The sequence below is a fragment of the Antechinus flavipes genome, chromosome 2 (genome assembly GCF_016432865.1).
Source record: "Antechinus flavipes isolate AdamAnt ecotype Samford, QLD, Australia chromosome 2, AdamAnt_v2, whole genome shotgun sequence".
In the NCBI taxonomy this organism is placed as follows: Eukaryota; Metazoa; Chordata; class Mammalia; order Dasyuromorphia; family Dasyuridae; genus Antechinus; species Antechinus flavipes.
The window spans coordinates 26,098,573-26,120,939 of NC_067399.1; the positions used below are offsets into that span (position 1 = coordinate 26,098,573).

General features: G+C 35.8%; 1 protein-coding gene across 2 annotated transcripts in view; it reads left to right on the forward strand.

The window, feature by feature from the left end:
* CTNNA2 (catenin alpha 2) overlaps positions 1-22,367 on the forward strand; it is a 1,459,872-nt gene that overhangs the window by 638,343 nt on the left and 799,162 nt on the right. The window lies entirely within an intron of this gene.

A 22,367-nucleotide genomic window follows, 5' to 3' on the forward strand; every position in this document is an offset into this window, starting at 1 on the left:
ACTCTAACATTCTATGAGTCTACACCGAATGTGTGCATCAGCAAGCATTTATTAAGGACTACTGTGTACCAGATCGGCAAGTCAGTGGTGTGATGGATAGAACATAGAGCATGGAGTCAGGAAGACTTGTGTTCAAATGTGGTCTTAGATATATCCTAGCTGTGTGACTCTGGGTAAGCTGTGTGTAAGTCTGGGTAAGACTGGCTTACCCTGTCTGCCTCAGTTTCCTCATCTGTAAAATGAGCTGGAGAAGGAAATGACAAATCACTCCATTATCTTTGCCAAGAAGACCCTAAAAAGATGATAAAAAAGAGCATCACAAAGGGTCAGATATGACTGAAATAAGCAATAACAAATTGTGCTAGACTGTAAAGCATCGAAGATATAAGTAAAGTCAAAAGTAAGTAACGGCTGCCAGGGAGAACCTAATATAATAGCAAAGACAGCATGTATAATAAGAGAAATAGGATGAATTGGAAATGCTTAATGTTGGATCCATGCAAATACATTGGGACTTTAATCTTAACTTTTTCTTATTTTTTTAACACACTGATATGAATAGATTTTGATGATGGCCCTGAAGTCAATTCAGTCAGTGCTTTCATTAGGGCAGATTGTGATGATCTGTAAGAAATACTATTGGTAGAATAGCATTTAAGATGCAAATGTTCCCAAATGGGATTGCCTCATTAGCTAAGAACACAGTGTCTAGCATTTACCCATCTTTCATGGTAACATTTTAATGCTGAATACTTGAGGGGTAGGAGTGGATGCGTGGGAACTGACACTGCTCTCTCTTCACCTTAGAAAGATATTGTGATGCCTTTAGGAGAGAGCTGTGATTCTCCCAAGGCCATCCAGTTAGTACCTGACAAGTTAAAGAGATCTGTTCATGTAGGAGTGGGCTTTGTGCTCAGTCATCTCACAAAGTTTTTCTGAGACAAGCTCGGTCAAGTGGAACATGGCTATCTCTGATCAGTTGCAGCTCTTCCTAGACTGCTAAGTCAAAGCAGGCTCTAGCAGCTTGAGTCAAGTCTTAGGGGTGATTTCCCAGAGGAACTTTTGCAAGCCTCAAGCTACACAATAAGATTGTGTGTTTGAGAGATTAGAAAAAAATCTGTTAGAAAAACAACATGGTAATGTCTTCAGGCAACCTGTTCTTGTGGGAAGATCACTGACCTAAGAGTCAGGAAAACAGCCATTTGAGGTTCTAATCTAAGATAATACAATTTTTAAGTGGTAGAACAAGGACCAAACTATGTATCAAAAAGATTTCTCAAATGCCTCGTATTCGTTAGGATATATGCTATATCAAGAGAAAGAGAGGAGAATAAAAAAAGAAAGGAAGGAAGAAAAAAAGAGAGAGACAGAAAGGAAAAAGGAAGTAAGAAAAAGAAAGGAAGGGAGGAAGGAAGGAAGGGAGGAAGGAAGGAAGGAAGGAAGGAAGGAAGGAGAAGGAAGGAAGGAAGGAAGGAAGGAAGGAAGGAAGGAAGGAAGGAAGGAAGGAAAGAAAGGAAAAGAAGGCAGGAATTCACTGAGCTAATTTGATCTAATTAATAACCAGAGGTTTTTTTTTTTTTTTTGCACGTGTCATGGACCCTATTTGCCAGTGTGGTAAGTCTATTCTTAGAATAAATTTTATATATAAAGTGAAATATAGAGGATTACAAAAAAAACCAATTATATTGAAATACAGGATATAGGTATCAAAATATATTTTTTAAAAAGTTCACAATCCCCAGGTTATGAAGCACTTTATTTGACATAAAGACCTAGAGGAAAGTTAACTGTAGGATCAGAGATTTAGAGTTTGAAGAAATTTCCAAGGTTATTTAAGTTAGTGTTATTTTACAGATGAGGAGACTGAATTCAGATGAATTAAGAGACATATCTAAGGTAACTCAGTCAGTCAATAAGTATTTAAGTACCTTCTATGTGTCAGGCACTGGGCTAAGTACTAGGGACACACACAAAAAATGCAGATGATGTCCTCTGGCTTGGAAAGATTCACTGTATAATAATGAGAGAGATGATGTGCAAAAACTATGAAGTAACAAGCTTTATTGAGGATAATTAGGAAATAATCGAAGAGGAGAGAAGGTGTTAGAATTAAGATCTGGGCAGGCTTAAGATAGTGTCAGAAATCAGATCTGAATCCTGGTTTGCTGACACTAGAAACAGCATTGTGATGAGAGAGTGCTCAACAAGATCAAATGTAGCAGAGAAATCAATAGGATAGGTCTGAGAAAAGACTCTCTGCTTTGACACTTGGGAGATTGATGAGAACTTGGAGAAAGCAGTTTCGGGTAAGTGATGAGGCTGGACACCCAACTCCAAGGAGCCAGGAATGGGAGAAGAGGAGAGGTTCTGGAAGCGCTGGGCAGAAATGGCCTTTTCTAGGAGTTTGCCTGACAAGACACTTTAGCTTTCCACACTAGAGCTGCCTCTTCTATAAAATGAGAGGGGGGTGGATACATGATCTCTGCATTTCCCAGCTCTATATTTTTACAGCTGTGACTGCTTATATCTTAGACTTCAACCAAAGGGATCAATTAACAAAAGCATCAAAATAACTATAGCACAAGAAGCTTTCACATAGTTTTCCTACAGGATCAAATTAGAGGAGAGCATTATGATAAGATTATATAAAATAATTTTGCCAATAACAACATCATAGTATAACTGGGTATTTCCATAGCACTTTATAGTTTGCAAAGTGCTTTGTGTGTGTGTGTGTGTATGTATATATACATATATATATATATACAAATTATATATACTTTGTATATATGTATCCCATATATGGGATCTCATAACCAAATGTAGGGATTCATAAAATTATGATTTATTATCAATAAATATTTGACTTATAGACCTATTTTATAGATCTCTATATAGCTCTACTTTGTCTATATCTCAATGAAGTCCTATAACAACTTTCTGCAGGGCAACCAGGTGTAGATATAATGCCATGGTTGGCGTCAGGAAGACCTGAGTTCAAATCTGTTCTCAGCTATATGACCGTGATCAAGTTATTTTACCTCCTTTGCCTCAGTTTCCTCATCTGTAAAATAAGTTTGAGAAGGAAATGACAAATAACACCAAGGCCTTTGCCAAGAAAATCCCAAAACAGGTCATGAAGAGTTGAACACGACTGGGAATGACTGACTAGCAACAACTCTCTGCAGCTGATGCTCCAGATAATAGATAGATTGATAAATACCATAGGGAACCATTATCTAAGATTGTATATAATATATAAGCATATAGATTAATAATAATATTTATATAGAATTTACTGTTTATCAGTACTTCACATTATTATTTCATTTGACCTTCACAATAATTTTTGGAGGTTGATGCTGTTTTCACTCCCATTTTATAGATAAGCTTAGTGACTTGTCTAGGGTCTCATAATTAGTGTGTCTGAGACTGGATGAAGTCATGTGTTCCTGATTACATGATGTCTGGCTCTCCCTCCATTGCACTAAGTAGCTACTCTGTCCTTGTCTCTGTCCGTCTCCTGCCTCTCTCTGTCTCTGTTTCTATTTCTCTGTGAGTGTATACACAGAGACAATTACCTATATCGAGAGAAAGAGACAGAGAGAGAGAGACAGAGAGAGAGGGAGAGATAGAAAAGAGAGAGAGAGAGAGAGACAGAGACAGAGAGAGAGAGAGACAGAGAGAGAGGGAGAGATAGAAAAGAGAGAGACAGACAGAGAAAAAGACAAAAGAGACAGAAAGAGAGAGCAGCAGATGAGTTCTTTTCAGTTTGATGTCTTTTTCTCTTCAATTCTAAATCTCATCCCTAATTTTCTCGGTGTCTGAGACAGGATTCCAATTTGGGTTTTCATGACTGCTAGTATGGCACTCTCCATCATTCCACTTACCTTATACACACACACACACACACACACACACACACACACACACACACACATCACATACACACACTTGTTTCTATGTCATCTAAATCCCATCTTCATAAACAGCAGCTCACGACCCCAAATGAGATCTCATAACCAAATGTAGGGATTCATGAAATTATGATTTATTATCAATAAATGTTTGACTTGTAGACCTATTTTACAGATCTCCATACTTGGGATCATGTAAAAATTTCTTGGGTACATAGGAGTCATGAGTACAAAAAGTTTAGGAATCCCTTAAATAGATCTATATCTATATGTTTCTGTCTCTATAAATATCTATGACTCCACATAGTCTCCCCCAATAGAATGCGACCTTCCTGAGGGCAAGACTTCATTTTTATTTCCATAGTCCCGGCACAGTGCCTGGCCCATTGCTCCATAGTGAGTGTTTGTTCTTTGATTGACCTACATGATCTACATGGATCTGAGAAGAGGTGACCCAGCTAAGGAGTAACAGAAGTAGGTTTCAGCCCCAAGTTTTCCTGCCTCCCCACCCACTGCTCCATCCCTCAGCCAAAGGAACAGGTGCAGAGCTGTATTCCTTCTTTACTTCTCATCTGAGAGGTAGGTCTCTCGGTTGTACTTGAGTTCTGCTAATACCTCTCCCCTGATGAGTGGGAGGATAACTAGGACGTGTATTATGGTGTGGTTATTTATGTTGCTTTATTTCTCATGCAGTCTCCCCCACAATATCCCCCAGAAAGATGGGGGAGGCAGAGCCAAGTCCCCACAGTGAGGGAAATTCACTTGCTTGACTTATAATGAACCAGCTCTTTGGAAATCTAACTTCCTCCCCAGGTGCCCATTGCTAACAAAAATAAGTAAATAGTAAAATAAAGTGATGATGGCGCCGTATCTGGTGAAGAGGGCCTCTGATAGCTTTAGGGATTTGGGCATTATTTCTCCTTTTCCCCTATCATTACATTATCTTGCCAGCATGTGCATGTGCATGTACATAAGACTGGCTGTGTATATGAATGTGAGTATGTTTCAAAGTTTCAGAAGAAGGATGCTGTAGATACTGGACTAAGACTACCTGAGAACTTGTACTTCTCCGACATACAGTACTTCCCCATTCTTCCTGGAATCTCTTGATATCTTAGCCATTCTACTAGACTCTAAGCTTCCTGAGCTCAGGGTACCTGTAAAGGTGATCATTTTATCTTTATGCTTTAGTCTTCCATGAAACAGGTATTCAACCCTACCTTAGCATCCATTATTTTCTTTCTCACACCCAACAATCCGGCCATACTGGACTTCTCTCTGATCCTCCAACTTCAAATCCCACCATCTATCTCTGTGCTCATTATCTGGTCCACCCCATCAGGTGTGAAAAGCTGTCTTTCCTCAGGTCTGTCGTAAGGAGTCCTGCTCCTTCAAGACCCAATTCAAGCACCATGAAGCTTTTCTGATCTCTCCAAGTGCTTGAGATCTCTCCTCCCAACAACAATAATGAGGACAATGATGATAGTGAAAAGATTTGTATAAGACTTTAAGATTTTCAAAGCATTCTAAAGATGTGAATTCATTTGATGGATACAACCTTATCAATTAGATACTACTCTTATCTCCATTTTGCTGATGAAGAGACTCAGGTATTCTTTTTCCTCTGATCTATGACCACTTCTTGACACTGAACAAAGAATATGACTTTTTGGTTTCCTAGGAAACCCTCTATGTTTATTAATTGCAATGAAAGAAGTTGATACACATTGATAAAGGGAACTTCTCTGTATAAATGAAATCACACTCTGAGTCCCTATTTCTTCCCTTCTTGTGTTTGAATGCTTGACATATTTAGTCTATGTATGCTTGTATTTATATTATGTATGTATTTGTCATTTTTTGAATTTACAAGGATTGTTTCATTAAAAAAAACAACTGTTTTAGCTCCTAACACAGTGCTTAGTATGCAGTAGATGATTAATAAATGCATGTTGACTAATTAATTGCTTGATTGAACAAGGGATGTCTTTTTTTTTAATTCCTTTACTCTTAACACGTTACTTAGTAGGCAGTAGATGATTAATAAATGCTTGTTGACTAATTAATTGGTTGATGGACCAAAGAATATCTTAGAAGGTTGCCCGAGGGCACAGAAAGGATTATTATTTGCTCATTGCCACAAAATCATCATGTGCCAGATTTGGGGATTTGAATGTAGATCTTCCTGGCCCTAAAGCCAGCTCTCTATGTGGAGCTTCTTTTTTGTATTTTCCCCAAGAAAGTCACTTAACAGGAAAATTGCATCACATGAAAATATCTCTAAAAATTAAGAATTCCACATGGAATATCTTGTCTAGACTCTGTGGTTTAGCCTTAAAATAAAGGCATAATTGGACTTTTACTTGACTGTGGCCTCTGCCATCCCCACGTTTTCCCTGTTGCTTATTTTTTTTTGTGAACTCTACTACTAAACTGAACATAAATGAAAGGGTAGGAAATTTGCTCCTGTTTCTTTTCTGAGCAATTTCAGGCATATCTAGGGGAGAGATTAAACCCAAATGGTGAATTAGACCTCCTACATACTTATTTTTATATCACAGAAGGAGTAAAGGTTCCGTACATTTAAATAATAATAATATATAATCATCCTTCTCACTCCTAATCCATAAAATATAATTTTATAAATCTTCATAGCTTGGGCCTGTAGTTAGAGAATCAGACTCGTGTCTTTGATCAAGGGCATCTGTCTAGCCATGAAGCTCATTGACAGCTGGATAATGGAGGGAATCAGTAATTTTGGACTTGTTTATTTAAGTTTTAGGTCTTTGGAAACGCAGCAGTCTGCTTGTTTGTTCACTGGTGTTTTCACCTGGTTTTGAATGAAGACAGTTAATTGTTATTGCTTTCATATAATGGGACATTTTAACTTCAACCTTCTCTTCAGCTATATCCTGACTTTCTCCATCCTACTCTCATTGAAACACTTATATGTGGTTTACTACAAAAATGGACAAAGGTGTATCAGAGGCAGCTGAGGGCTTCATGGTTCATTGAATGCTGTGCATGGAGTTGAGAAGATGCAGGCTCAAATTTAGCCTTGGTTACTTATAGTAGTTGAGTAACTTTGGGCAAGTCACTTTACTTTTGTCTGCCTCAGTTTCCCTAAATAAAAAATGGAGATGATAACTCCCAGGGTTGCTCTGAGGAAGGTAATATTTGTAAAGCACTTGGCACAAATACTGATACATAATAGTTGCTTAATAAATACTTGCTTCCTGTATTCCCAGTCTATTGGTTCCAACTTTGGAATGTGATGGTTTGGTCCATCCAGTTGGTGATGGTTTATAATCACAAAGATGTCTATTTCTGTTCTGACTTGCTATCATATCACACTGATATCACATATCACACATTTGCTAATAATTCCATCCAGTTTAATTTAAGAAGCATTTATTAGATGATTATTATGTATAAGCACTGTTTGAAGGGATCTATAGATAAACAATGAAATATGATTCCCAAGAATCATAGATTTTCAGCTAAAAAGCATCTTAGAGATGATTTAACCCATAGGTATCAAACTCACTGACCCTGCCCATAAAATTCAGACTGTGACAAGGAGTCAGATAAAATTAGCAATGGTTTAATAAAACAAATGAGATAACATGAATAACGCTAATCTGTAGTTTTCTATGTCAATGTTCAGCCTTCAGGGTTTTGTTTCTATTTGAGTTTGGAAGTGAATCAATCAAAAAACATTCTATTGATAATGTACAGATATTGTGTTAAATTCTGAGGTTATAAAAAGAGGTTCATTCCAACTCTAGTTTTACAGATAAGGAACCTGAGGCCCAGAGAGGTTAACTTACCCTCTGTCACAAAGGCAACATATACTAGACTCTATGTACTCCTATATCAGAAATATTATACTTTATATTCCCTTAGAGGAAGCCACAAAATCCAAATAAGTAAATACAGAATGAATTTAAAAATAAATTATATATGCATACATACACACACACATATATATACAGGCACATATACATACATATAAATATGTACATATACATATATTTTTGGTATGGGGAGCACTAAACTTGGAGGGGCAGGAAAAGTCTTATATTAGGAGATGATAGTTGAGCTGAGTATTAAAGGCACCTGGAGATTTTTGGTGGCCAATAAGGAGTCGCAGAGATGTGTGATGGAAAGCCCCATACAAGGAATTATAAAGAGGCCTGGGTGACTAGAGTATAAAATTTCTTAATAACATTTTATTTTTCCAAATACATGTAAAGAGAGTTTTCAACATTCATTTGTGTAAAACTTTGCATTCCAATTTTTTCTCTGTCTCTCCCTTCTTTCTTCCTTCTCTAAGACACCAAGTAATCTGATCCAGGTTAAATATGTGTAATCCTTTTTAATGTATTTGCATATTTGTCAGGTTGTGCAGAAAAATCAGCCCAAAAGGAGAAAAACAAACAAAAAAGGTAAAAACACTATGTTTTGGTCCCTAGTTAATGGATAGAGTTTGTAAGGGAGATAGATTAAGTAGGAGCCTGCAAGGTGATTCTGGAGTCAGACCATGAGGGACTTAATGCACCATACATAGAGATTTATATTTGATCTTAGAGGTACTAGGGAGCAGATGAAGTTTACTGAGCAGGACAGTAATACAGTCACTATCTAGTTTACTCTAAATGTAATCTATTATTGGTACCCAATCATTGGATTGTGGCCAATTCTATATTCCTTGGTTTTGTTCATGGGATTTTCTTTGAAAAGCTACCAGTGATTACCTATTTCCATCTCTATTTTACAGAAGAACTGAGGCAACGGGGGTTAAGTAACTAGCCCAGGATGACACATCTAAAAAGTGATGGAGGTTGGATTTAATCTCAGGTTTTCCTGACTCTAGACCCCACACTCTATCCACGACATTAGCTTAAATGCAGCCTTAGCAGATTACAATGCTGACATTTCTTTCAGAGCTAATAAAGGAATGGTGTGTGTGTGTGTGTGTGTGTGTGTGTGTGTGTGTGTGTGTGTGTGTGTGTTAGCTGAAGCCTTCTTATCTGGGGAATGGTACAAGGCTAATGGGAAATACTCTCATGCCTGAACAAACTGCTTTATACAATTCAAGAACTTTGTGTATTTTTCCCTATGAAGAAACATGCGCTTCTCACATGATTTCCTGCAGAGGAATAAAAGAAAGTGGCAGGTGTTTACACAGAGTCTGGGACTGTGACCAAAATACCCACAAAAGAAAACAAATGAAAGAAAACAAAACAAAACAAAAACTCACCCTATTTGTTGAGAAAGGGCAAGATTAGTGTGCAAAGCTTCTGGAGAAATACCAGCATCTGAACCGAAGGGGGCAACCCTGCTGCACAGGGACTAGGACAGGAGATCAGTAGCCATAATGGAACTGATATAAAGCTAGGTTCCGATGAAGAAGCTTCTCAGAGTCACAGAATATCTGATCCTGATCAGAACTTGGAAACAATTAGGGCAGAGAAGAAAAATTATACTGCACCAGTGAGAATAATAATAATATTTATAATATACATCTAGCAATTATAGGATTTTTTTTTATAGTTTGCAAGGGACTCGACAATTATTTTATCTTCACAACTGCCCTAAATGGTAGGTACTATTATGATCCCTATTGTAAGGAAGAGAAAACTGAGACCAATATGGTAATATGGATAGTGTCAAACCATATTTGGACTCAGCTCTGGATAATTAGGTGGCTCAGTGAATTGAAAGCACCAGAAAGAACTGGCTTCAAATTTGAACTTGGACAAATCACTTTATCCTATTTGCCTTAGTTTCCTTTTCTGTAAAATGAGCTGTAGAAAGAAATGGCACTCTAATATCTTTGCCAAGAAAATCCCAAATGGGATCAGAAAGAGTCAGACATGACTGACAAAAATAAAATAATCCTGACCACATCCCTAAATCTCTGGGTGCTCTAGCCCAAGGCTTCTTAAACTTTTATTCCACTCATGACCTGTTTTTTTGCCTGAGGAATTTTTATGTGATCCTGGGTATATAGGTACAAATCAAACATTTAATGATAAGAAATCATAATTTTGAGAGCCCTACATTCAGTTACAAGACCCCATTTGGGATAGTAAACCACAGTTTAAGAAAATGGGTTGTAAGCCATTCTCTTAAAACAAAAGGTACCTACTTGCCTCAATAAAGTGTCCTTATCCAGATATTTTCTCTATCAATTAAAAACAAACAAACAAACAAACAACAACAACAACAACAAAAAAAAAAAAAACAGATCATCTCCTTGTCTAATTCCTTTTCCTAAGGCTAACACTAATAAAGAAGTTTAGGATTTGTGAAGATTATCACTAATCATTCACTTATTCCAACAAGCACAATGGATAATGCTTATATTGATGTCATGTTATATTGTCACTGTAGATATGACCATTCCCTTTTTTACAGATGGAGAAATTAAGTTTCTAGGGTTAAATGCTGTGTTCATAGACATAGAACCAATAAGTGTCAGAGACTGACTTAGATCCAAGTCTCTCTTGATGTTCAATACACCTCTTTAATTTATACTGTTTCCTTGATAAGACACCAAATTTTAGATAGGGCAGGGAACTTCTCTAAGATCACACAGAGATTAATGGCAAAATAAGACTAGAAATGATTTATAATTTTCTTTCAATTTTGCTACTCTTCCAAACTATCTTTAATTTATTTTCCAATTTCTGTATAAAATTTTGTGTGTAAAAGTTGTGCCATGACCATTCCCCATAGAATATAAGCTCTTTGAAGGTCCCTTTTTTTCTTTTATTTTTAGTTTCACTGTGTTTAGCAAAGTGCCTGGGACATAGAAGATAGTCTATAAATGTTCAGATAGATTCTTATGGGCAAATGCAAAACCAAGCTTTTACTTAATAGTTTTCCCAAAAAGGCAATAAGAATATAACTCAAGGTGACTGAGACTTGAAATAAATTATTTATCACTCTATTCTCAGTATCTGTAACAGGTTTCTGAATTTTTTTTTTCTTTTAATAAAGCTACCAAGTGTTCTTCATATAGAGACTTCCAAGGCAGGCAGAAGGATGTTATTCTCTGTTCATTGGTGGAGGTTGGAAAGGTGATAGTCTAATAAATCTCAGTGAGCATGAAAAGCCTTTCACAGATTGGTATGGGTAGACTCCATCACAGAAAATAACTCAGAGAGACTGAGATGGTTAGCAAACGCCTTAGACAGGCCCGGCTTGTCTACCACCATAAGTAACGAATCATTCAAGCATCTCATTGTAGAGGGGAATTAGAGTTAACTTTCAGGGATCATTATGAAAAGGAATCCGTAACTGATGGCTTACCTTCAGACCCCTTTATTTGTAATGAATCATTCGTTTGGTTGTTTATTTTCCCACTCTCTTCAATGTCTATTTTTCTTCTCTTCTATGTTTCTGATAAAGCTTCTTTTGGTTCCTCTGCTAATCATAGAATATTTTTTTCTTTTTCCCTCCTGACTGTTTACCTGTGCCTTTCTGCATCTGATATTAACTCCATGCAACATTCTAATTGAAAGGGAAAGAGCTGCAATTTTAATTACTTTCCGTAATAGATATGACAATAAACAGGCCCGATTCACGGCTATTACACAAGCAGCAGAGATATTATATCACTGCTGGTGACACTAGCAAAGCTGTTGCCTTGAAATAATATCCGACTGTAGTTAACAGACTGCAATTACAGTCATCCCTCAAGTCCCCATAGGAGCGGGAGATAGGGAGAGCAAGCTAACCACTGACTGTTCATTACTTCAGCTGTGGTTTCAATTCCCTTCCTGGACAAAGCTCCTAACAAGTGGTAGAATACATTGGTTTGAGTTCTGTCTCATTTTCCATAGTGTATTGAGTAGTTCAATGGCTACGGTCGGACAGGAGCAGAGAGAAGGAAGTAATGGGAGTAACCCACAAATTGGACATCCCTCCTGTGGAGGTTCAAGATTTTCTGCAAGTAGAGATAGATTCTACTTTAAGGGAAAAAATGATTAGTGCCATGAACCCCTTAGTTGTTTGGTTATAGCTTTCTGGCATCCTTAACTGTCTGGGATGTCACCAAAGCCAGGGACTGTTTTTAAACCAGAAGCATTAGGTCGTAATCCATTGGGAAAACCCTGGAAAAATCCAAGAACTAGAGACTGTATTTGATGGGATGTGCATGGTCAGTTGCCCAATCAGAAAAAAAAAAAAGTACAATGATCAGTGGTAGAACTAAGAGTCTCAGTGTAAAGTCTGGGAAAATATCATGGTCGGGAAATAGACCAATGAGGTAAATGAGGTAGGAAAAGAAAAAAAAATGAGAATATAAAGGGAAAACTAAGTGATGCAAAGAAATAAGAAAGGATAAATGGAATGGTGAAATGTAGTACTCAGCTACAACCAGATTTAAGATCCACTAATTTCTTATATACAGATAACTAGGAAGAAATAATGATATTGTAGAAAGAACTCAAGCCTTAAAGTTTGGAGGGCCTGGGTTCAAATTTTGCTTCACATTTTTCCTATTAGTGTAATGTGGGACAAATAACTCAATCTTTCTTCTTATTTTATAAGAATAAGTGTGTATGAACTAAAAGGGAATAAAGTCCTTCGAGCTAATCTTTTGAAGACAATTGATCTTTGAACAGCTCATAGTATATCTACAGTCATATGCCTTTTAGAAACTCTTGAGGCTCTTCATCCTGAATGGAAATAATTTATATTCCTAATGAAGACCCTAGATTATTAGACATTTCATTAATAATGAGCTCTGAGCCCTGTTTAGCAAAATGGAAAAAATATTAACATATTTTGAAAAAAGATTTATGTAGAGAATACTTTAAAGTATATGTGTATTGTAGTAGAAAGAGTTACACTTTGGTTATATGAGAAATTCAGTTATATGGATTAACAAATACAATTCAACATACATTTAAGGAACTATTATGGGTCAGACATTGTTCCTAGGTCCTGGTGATACAAAGACAAAAACAGCATGAGAGACTTTAACAAATGTTTTGCAAAAATCTATATAAATAATATCTTGAGTGTTCTCCCAATTTAGCAGCTTAGTAATGCCATCACAAATAGAAATTAAGTTAGACGTTTATGCTCTGTTTCTGAGAACACCGTGCTGCCTCTCAATGACCCCTGTTTCCTTTTCTACATGTTCACCAATAACTTATTAATAATGTATTATGGATCAGGTTATTAATTGTCCTGGTTTGATTTGATGAACTGTTTTTTTTTCCTTTCTCTTTTATATTTGAAGGTAATGGCTGACAGAAAGATAGGAGCATTATGATGGGAAATATAAATGATATTGAAAAGACATCAACACTTATTTAAAAACATATATTTTAGAATTTTGCCATGAATCAGCTTTTGTATCATTGATGTACCCTTTGAAATACCATTTTCTTTCCATTGTTGAAAATTATTACATCCATGCTCTGTGTTTCCGTCAGTCTTTGAAAGTTCATTGATTAAGGCTTAGCCATCCCATTTGCCAATTCTTTAAGTACCCAGGGAGGGAGGAAATCTGGACCTGGTAATTTCATGAAAGGACAGCCAGGTGATTTCTTATTTTTCTTCAGCATTGACTCTTGTTTAGTCATTTTTATTATGCTGAACTCTGCATAACCTCATTTATGTTTTTCTTGGCAAAGGTATTGGAGTAATTTTCCATTTCCTTTTCTAATCATTTGAAGATGAGGAAACTGAGGCAAAAATAGCAAGTGACTTGTCCAGGATCACACAGTGAATATCTAAGACCAGATTTGAATTTATAAAGGGGAGTCTGATTGACTCTAGGCCCATTTTTCTATCCACTTGTGTCACCTAGTTATCCATATTGACTCTATTAGCCTCCCCCCCACTTTTCCTTTCCAATCCAAAAGCTAATTCTCTTTGGTATAGAAAACAGAAGCATTATAAAAATTCTGAGCAATTATCCCTTTGTTCCATTCTCATCTTGGCTTATTCTAGCATTTCTTAGCATTAGATATATATTTTATGGGATCCCACATTGAGAAATAGATGAACCTTCAGAGGTCTTTTAGTCCAACTCCTTCATTTACCAGATAAAGAAATTGAGGCATAGGAGAGAGGATGTTACTTTCCCTGCCCTTCTCTGACCCCACCCAAAAGTAACTTCTGGGTTTCTGTCCTACCACTCAAACCCCTCAAATCAATCGGGCTTAATTGGCAAAATTCCTAATTAAATCTCTATCAAGAATGCCAAATTAAGTAATTATAAAGTTAGAACTGTAAGGGACTTCATATTACATCATGGCCACACTTCTCATTTTTTTAGATGAGGAAACTCAGATTTACTAAATGATTTGCCAAAGACTCCACAGAGAATAAGTGCAAAAGACAGGATTTGAACTCAAATCCTCACTCCAAATCTGTCACTAAACCACAAATTTCCCCTACTCAGTAGCAAAGGGAATTGGCTATTCCACATGTTGACAATATCAAAAGTGTATTAGACCCTTTATCAACTTAAAAATTAAATATTAAGTGCTAAGCACTGGGCTAAGCCACGGAAAGAGAGAGACAAAAACAAATGGTATCTGACCCCAATAAGCTTTCATTGATTTGAGACATATACTTGTATTTTTGAGAGACACATATACATATACACATATATGTATATTTGTATTATATCTATAATCTATCTTTCTATCTATATATCTAATATAACCTATATGAGAGACATACATAATTGTATAAGAGATAAGTAGCACTAATTTGGTAGCATATATCCTAACCCTAACCCTAACCCTAACCTAAATGACCATGGCCCCTCCACAAGATGGCATACAAATTCTTGAACTATCCCTTATTAAAAGGAGAGAGATTGAATAAAAACTGGGTAGTTAAGGGTGTTGGGTCAGGGGAGAGATGTTATATAAAGACTTCCCACTGAGCAAAGCAGAGCAAAGAAATCAAGATAGAAAATTGAATGTCATGTGATGAATAGCAAAAAGGCCAGTTTGGCTGGCAAGAGTATAATGTATGTATTAATAATGTATAATGAAAAAATAATGTATAATGAGAATGGACATGTAGAGTTAAGGGTTCTCAGGGCCTGGTGTTATTTTCATAAAGCAATATATTACTTGATTTGCAAAGTAATGAAGTGTAAAGGTCAAAGACTATCTGATCCCACTCTTTGCTCATTTTGGATGGAGCTAGGGAAATGGGCCTTTGACTCCCAAATGATTAAGGATGTGCAGTGGAAAAAAGCAGTCATCAGGACCTGAGTTCTAATTTTACTTCTAATACTGACTGAAAACTCCTTAACTTCCCTGAGCCTCATTTTCTTAATCTCTAAAATGGGTTAATCATAGCACTCATTTCACATGAGATGATTATGTAAAACACTTTGTAAACTTTGTTGTTGTTTAGTAGTGCTGAGTTTTCATGATCCCATTCAGGGTTTTCTTGGTAGAGGTACTAGAATAGTTTGCCATTTCTTTTTCCAGTTCATTTGACAGATGAGAAAATAGAGGTAAACAGGGTTAAATAGCTTGTCCAAGGTCACATAGTAAATATCTGAGACCAGATTTAAACTAAGATCTTCCTAATTCTAGATTCCGTGCTCTATCCACTATGTTACCTTGCTATCGTCTAAACACTTTATACCATGTGTAAATGTTAATTTTATATGAAGAGTGGAATTTCCTAATGATTTTATAAGTTTGAATTACTCTAAGATTTTTTCCAATTCTTTACTCCTTAATCTTTTAGAAGTTAATTATAATTATAAGCAATGGATCTTTATTTTGCTGGCTGCCAATTATATTCTGTTATTTCTATCATTAGGATGAAAGCTTCTCGAGGGCAAGGATTTTCTTATCTATGTATTTTTATCCCTAGCACTCATATTGCTAGTATAGTCACATGGTAAGTATTTAATAAGGACTTTTCATTCATTCACTCACTCTTTCATTCATTCCAGGATCACACAATAAGCACTCTCCTTGCCTAGTGTTGGCTTTTTGAGTTGATATCTACAAACTTGTTGGTTGTTCTTGATCCTTAAAAACCAAACCAAACCACTAACCAGCTTCTTTACCATCATCTTGACCTATTGTCCCTTTCCCAGTTTTATTTGCTAACCCACAACAATAACAAAAAGTAGTTTATGCCCACCATCTCCATTAATTTCTCTAGGACTGTAGTAACGTACCTTTTCAAACTCTTAAAGTCTGTGTCTGACCATGTGAACTCTCTTCAAAAATTTCAGTGACACTTATTGCTTGTGATAATAAACTACAGATCCTTAAGGACATCCGATAAAGCCCTCTATAATCAGACTGTTAGAGTTTACCTCTCCAGTCTGATTTCCTAACACTTGGCTCCTTTCATCTAAAGTTCCAACCAAGCTTAATAACTACATGTTTTTAGAACTGTACATTCCAGCTCCTGCCTTATGGGTTAACATTAACTATCTTAGATTCCAGTGGTGAAATCATTCCTTCAAAACTTAGTACCTCTGTGATTTTGGGCAATTTCTTTCGTCTTTTGAACCTTATTTCCCTCATCTTTAATTTTAGAAGATAGGGGATAGAGTACTTCAGAAGGTTTTCTAACTTTTGATCCATACTCTTATGATTGTACAATTCTATTCTTGCAATAAACTACCTCTTCATCTCTGTCTCTTGGAATGTTTAGCTCTATTCAAGATTCAACTCAGCAGCCATGTCCTATAGAATGTCTTCCAAAATTTCCTCAAGTGACAGAATAGACTGGGAGTACTTTGAGTTCTCATTTATGCATTTTATACTCTTACTTATGGGTACTTGTCTAACAGAAAAAAAAAGGCTATTTTTCTGTTCTGTTTTTATATCCTCAGGGCCTAACAAACAATAGTTGTTTAATAAATGCTTGTTGAATGGCATTGAACCAAAGACTTTCCCAAGTTGATATGAGTATGGCCATTGGTTTGTAACTCTACTTCAGCAATATGTGTGTGTGTGTGTTGTGTGTGTGATTATATACGTATATATGTGTTTTTTTGTGTATGTTTTTGCTGGAAGTCCTAATGAATTCATCAAACACCCAAAATGTGCTATAGCTCCATTCACCATGTTTGGGGAATGCCTGTGTATATTTGTTTCATTGTGGTAATTACTTTTTAATTAGGGCATCTACTGGCCATTGGGCAGGTGATTAGTCACTTTAACTATGGCTGGCAGCAACTGCTGCTGAGTTTGACTCCTGTGGGATATGGAGGGATTATTACTATAGTGGATATTATGATTATTATTCAGACACCAAGCTGCCTACTTTGGTTCTCTCTGGCACAGCACAGCTGAGAGCTAGGTATGGACAGAATATCTCAGTCCAGCCCCATTCTGTACAATGAGCACAATGGTTGTTGTGGGGCTCCCGGGTAGCAGACTCTTTTCAAAGTTGCACTGTTATAGTTCCCATTATTTTCCAAACAGAAGGCTATCAGGCATATTATCTTGCCTGTTGTATTTCCAAATTATCCTACCAATATTGAAAAATTACCTTCTTTCTTTGATACACATTATCTCTTCCTTTTCAGTCAATCAGCCAAGGTTTATTGAACTGCTACTTTGTAGGATTATGTGTCTCAGGCTATTTGAATTATGTAATGCTTACTAGGACCATGTCCATTTGCTGAAGATAAATCATTACCATACATGGAGAAGGCTGAGAAGCCATCAACTATCATATTATTGGAACCCCAAATTGTACAAAAATGGGAATGGACATTGAGAATGTCTCTCATAAAAATAGGCATCTTTCCCTTACATGGATGAACAAGGATTAGATTTTGAGTCAGACACTTTGTGTTCGTTTCCTACAAATTTCATCTGCCTAATTTTACAGGACTGATAATCAAACCAACATTGCCTTTTCTAGGAAGGAAATGACAATTTTGCTCTTCTATTTTTCTATTCAATATCTCAGTCATTGGGCTGAAAGTTTTCCTCATAACTAGTTCAGCAAGCCTTATCCCATAAGGATCCATATCCCTTTCTTTCCTACATTCTCAATGTGTCTTCTATAACTGCCATTTAACCATTTAACAAGTTGTTCTTTATTTTAGATTTGTATCTTCCTCCTGAAATTAACCTTGTATATACTTTCCATATTTTTATTCTGTATATATATGTGTGTGTGTGTGTGTGTGTGTGTGTTGTAAAGAATGTGATATAGGAGATTTTTTTTATAAACTAGACATTTCTTGAGTTGAGAGGCTTGAACCCCAGGACTTGATAACAGTGCTTGGTACACAATAGGCATTTTGCATTTAGTGCTTGTTGAATTAAGTTGAAAGACATTTATGATTTACTTGAAGGGGAAAAAACCTCACACAAAGTAAAAACATTAAAAAAATTGACAATAGAAAAAAAATTGATACAACAAGGAGTTTAAAAAATAACAAAACATTGGCTAGCTAGTTGTTAAGTAAGTAGTACAAGAAATAGCTGCAGGATTTTCCTTTAACTGGAAAACTGGAAATTTTTTTTTGGAAATTTAAATTGCCATGTGAAAATATGAATATGGCTTTGGAGAAAGGATGGATCTAATATTTTTATTAAAGCTTTTTATTTTTCAAAACATATGTGTGGACAATTCTTCAACATTGCCCCTTAAAAAACCTTGTGTTTCAATTTTCCCTCCTTTCCCCAATACCCTTCCCTAGATGGCAAGTAGTCCAATATATGTTAAACATGATAGAAATATATGTTAAATTTGATGTATGTATACATATTTATACAATTATTGTGCTGCACCAGAAAAATCAAATCAGATCAGTAAAAAAAGAACCAAAATAAAATGCAAGCCAACAGCAACAAAAAGAGTGAAAATGCTATTTTGTGAACCACACTCAGTTCCCAGTCCTCTCTCTGGGTGTATGTGGCTCCCTTCATCACTGAACAATTGGAACTCGCCTTAATCATCTCATTGTTGAAGAGAACCACGTGGATGGATCTAATATTAAGAAGAATTTTGGAATCTGTAATTTAGATTATAGAAATGTAAACTGGCCACCTATGTCATGATGTTATCACAAAGATTTAATATTTACACTGGTATATGAGGGAAGAAATATATTAATAAAGTGGTATTGTGTAGTGGAAATATCTTTGGATTAGGAACTAAGGACAGCTCCTTTTGTGTACTAGCTAACAGAGATATGCCTTAAAACTAACATTTCCCTTCTGTTAATTGTTCATCTTACCTATGTCCTGTTGTCTCTCCATTAGTCCACGAGCTCCTTGAAAGCAAGGGCTGTATTTTGTCTTCTTTTTGCTATTTTCAGTGTTTAATCTAGTGCCTGGCTCATGGTAGGTGTCTAATAAATGCTTACTGGCTGACTGATTTGGAAAAGTTGAATTCTTTCTCTTAGTAACTGGTTTTCTATTTGCAAAATAAGAATGTTAGACTTCATTGAAGGTCCCTTCTGGGTCCAACATTTTATAATTCTATGACTAAATGAGCTTAGAGCCCTGGGCAAAAGACCATATGGGAAGAAAATCTGGGAGAGAAGAAACCATTTAAGAAAGATGTTCTTATCAGCCCTTGGAGGCATAGAATAAGGCAGAGTTATGCATAGAGATGTCTTGGAGGGGAACCAGATGTCAAATTAGTTGAACCCCAAATTACACAAAGATAGGAATGGCCAATGGCGGTGCCATTCATGAGGAAAAAAAATGGGCCAAGACCCCAAGGCAAATGATGACCCTCTAGCGCACTTGATGAAATGCTTTCTTGGTTATGTTTCAAGTTTCTCTGATTTCATCATCAGTACAATAATTACATAAGCCTGTTATACTTTTCCATACAGAAAAAGTTCAAAGGGGCAAAAAGAAAAATGCAACTTTTATTTAAGACAGGCACAAAAACAACTAGTGGGAAAAATGATCAAATAAGCCAAAGTTAATGCAAACTCAAAATAAATTGAATTTGTAGGGGCAAACTATATTCAACAAAAAGAGGCTTTCTTAGTTATTTTAAACAAAAGAGGAATTGCTGAGAAGTAATTCACTAATTCTAATACTAGATGGCAGGAAGACAACAGAACAATTCTAATTTTCCTCATCAAAAATACCATTTTTAGATTCTTGATCTGATAGAGGATCTGATAGAGCTATATAGATATATAGCTTCTAAGCTCCTTTTCAACTCCTAGATTAGGGGATTTTGTAATCATAAAAGAATTGTGTATGTATGTATTCATGTATTTATGTCTGTGCCTGTTTCTCTGTGTTTCGGACATTGCTGAGATAAAACTATATTTCCTCATTTGTGGTTCCAGTAACTGAAGAATTATTTCAAAGATGATTGACTACTGAATCAGAAAGAACCAACCAATACAAAGTCTTTGATTCCTCATTTTCACCCTCAAAAGTTACCTTCCATCTAATCTGTATATATTTTGCATGAAATATTTGGTTTTTTTCTTCATTCCTTATTATATAATTTAAAGGCATGTGCTATTTTTATATTTATTTATAATCCCAGGACCTAATATAGCACTTGAAATATAGTAGGTGCTTAATAAATATTATAAGAGTTGCTCCAACTCCAATTTGCTTTTGAAACAATTTTGCTCTCTTTTTCTCCATGTTAAATCCACCCATTAAGAATTATTTCATCATCTCAGCAAGACTGATGTTTAGCAGCCCCAGGCCCTGAGTTTATGCTGAAAAATTTCAAATACCTAGAAACTAATTGAACTAGATAAACACAATGAGCATTCTTTGCCCGGTTTTCATACTTAGATAGACCACACACACATTTATACACATACACACACACACACACACACACACACACACACACACACACACACTACTGAGCCATTATTTAGTCAACAAAAAAACTTGTGCAAGGTATTCAGAGATGTTTCTCTTCATTTATTAAGTGAAAAGAAAAATGAAAGGTGACACAGTGGATAGATTGCTGGAAGTGAAGTCATCTTCTTGAGTTCAAATCTGGTCTTAGATACTTATTTGCTGTGTGACCCTGGTCAAATCATGTAACCCTGTTTGTCTCAGTTTCCTCATTTGTAAAATGAACTGAAGAAGGAAATGGAAAACCACTCTAGTATCTTTACTTAGAAAATCCCAAATGAAGCATGAAGAATTGGACATGAAAAACACAATTAAATAAAAATAAAAAGAGATATTACACAAAAAATGTTTTTAAAACTTTAAACCATTATACACTATTGAAATGCTAATGATTACTTTAGTTTCATAACTTCTTATATCTCCTAACTATATCTATAACTATGGGTGACACAATATTCATAATGATGATACTGAATGCCTTACCTTAGCAAAAAGAAGCTTTCCATTTTTTTTGTTAAAATTCATCTGATTGATAATAGGATTTAGAGTTCAATTCAGTTATTCAATCAAAAAAACAAAGTTTAAATGCTTACCATGTGTCAGGCACTATGCAAAAGTTTGGATATTCAAAAAAAAGGAACCTTGGAGGTAATTTATCTCAGGCCTTGTTTTTACAGGTAGGGAAAACAAAGTCCAATGAGGAAAAGTAGACTTGGCTCCAGTCAGATGTATTGAGTGGTAGACATAGAAGTTTAAATCTAGCCCTCTAATTCAATATCTCTTCCCTGTATCACACTGTTTCTCTCACTATGTCAGGAAACAGAATTCAGACATTTGAAAAGATTTTCAATAATTATTAGAGTACCCACATTTCTTTTAAAAGATTTTTTGTTACTGATTTGCTACCCAGCATCAGAGGATACCCTGATTATTTTGCTTAGTTAAGACTTTAATTTAAAGCCTCTGACTGCTAGAGATAAAAAGAAAGCCTGGTAACAGAAACCTTTTTTCTGTTTTTTTTTTTTTTTTTTTTTACCTCTCTTTTCACGAGGAGTAGAACTGAATTTTTAATGCCATTATTTGCTACTCTGGGTGGGAATGTGGTTGAAGAGGGGAAGGAAAAAATTAAAAAGAGTTTAAGTGGGGAAGTAGAAAAACAGTGTGGAATTATGTGAAAATGTTACCATAAACCCTGAACCAGAGATTCCACTGCAAAGTAGATGAATTAAAGAAATAGGTAATAAAAAGATAGGCCTCATATATCTCAAAATGTTTATAGAAGCCATTTTATCAAAAGAGAGTTGTTAAACAAAACAGATTCATTTTTAATAGGGAATGTACATATATTTTTGGAATATTTTTAATTAAAGCTTTTTTTAATTTTCAAAAGATATGCATTGATAACTTTAATCCTTGCAGAACCCTGTGTTCCAGTCCCCCACTTTCTCTCTATCCCCTCCCCTAGTAAGGGATGTTTAAACAAAATATGGGGCAAGAACATAATGGTCTATTGCTGTGCTGCATGAAGTGATGAATATGACAAATACAAGAAACATAGGAAGACATGTGAACTGATCCAGAGTGAAGTAAGCAGAGCTCTCTGAGGGCTGGGGCT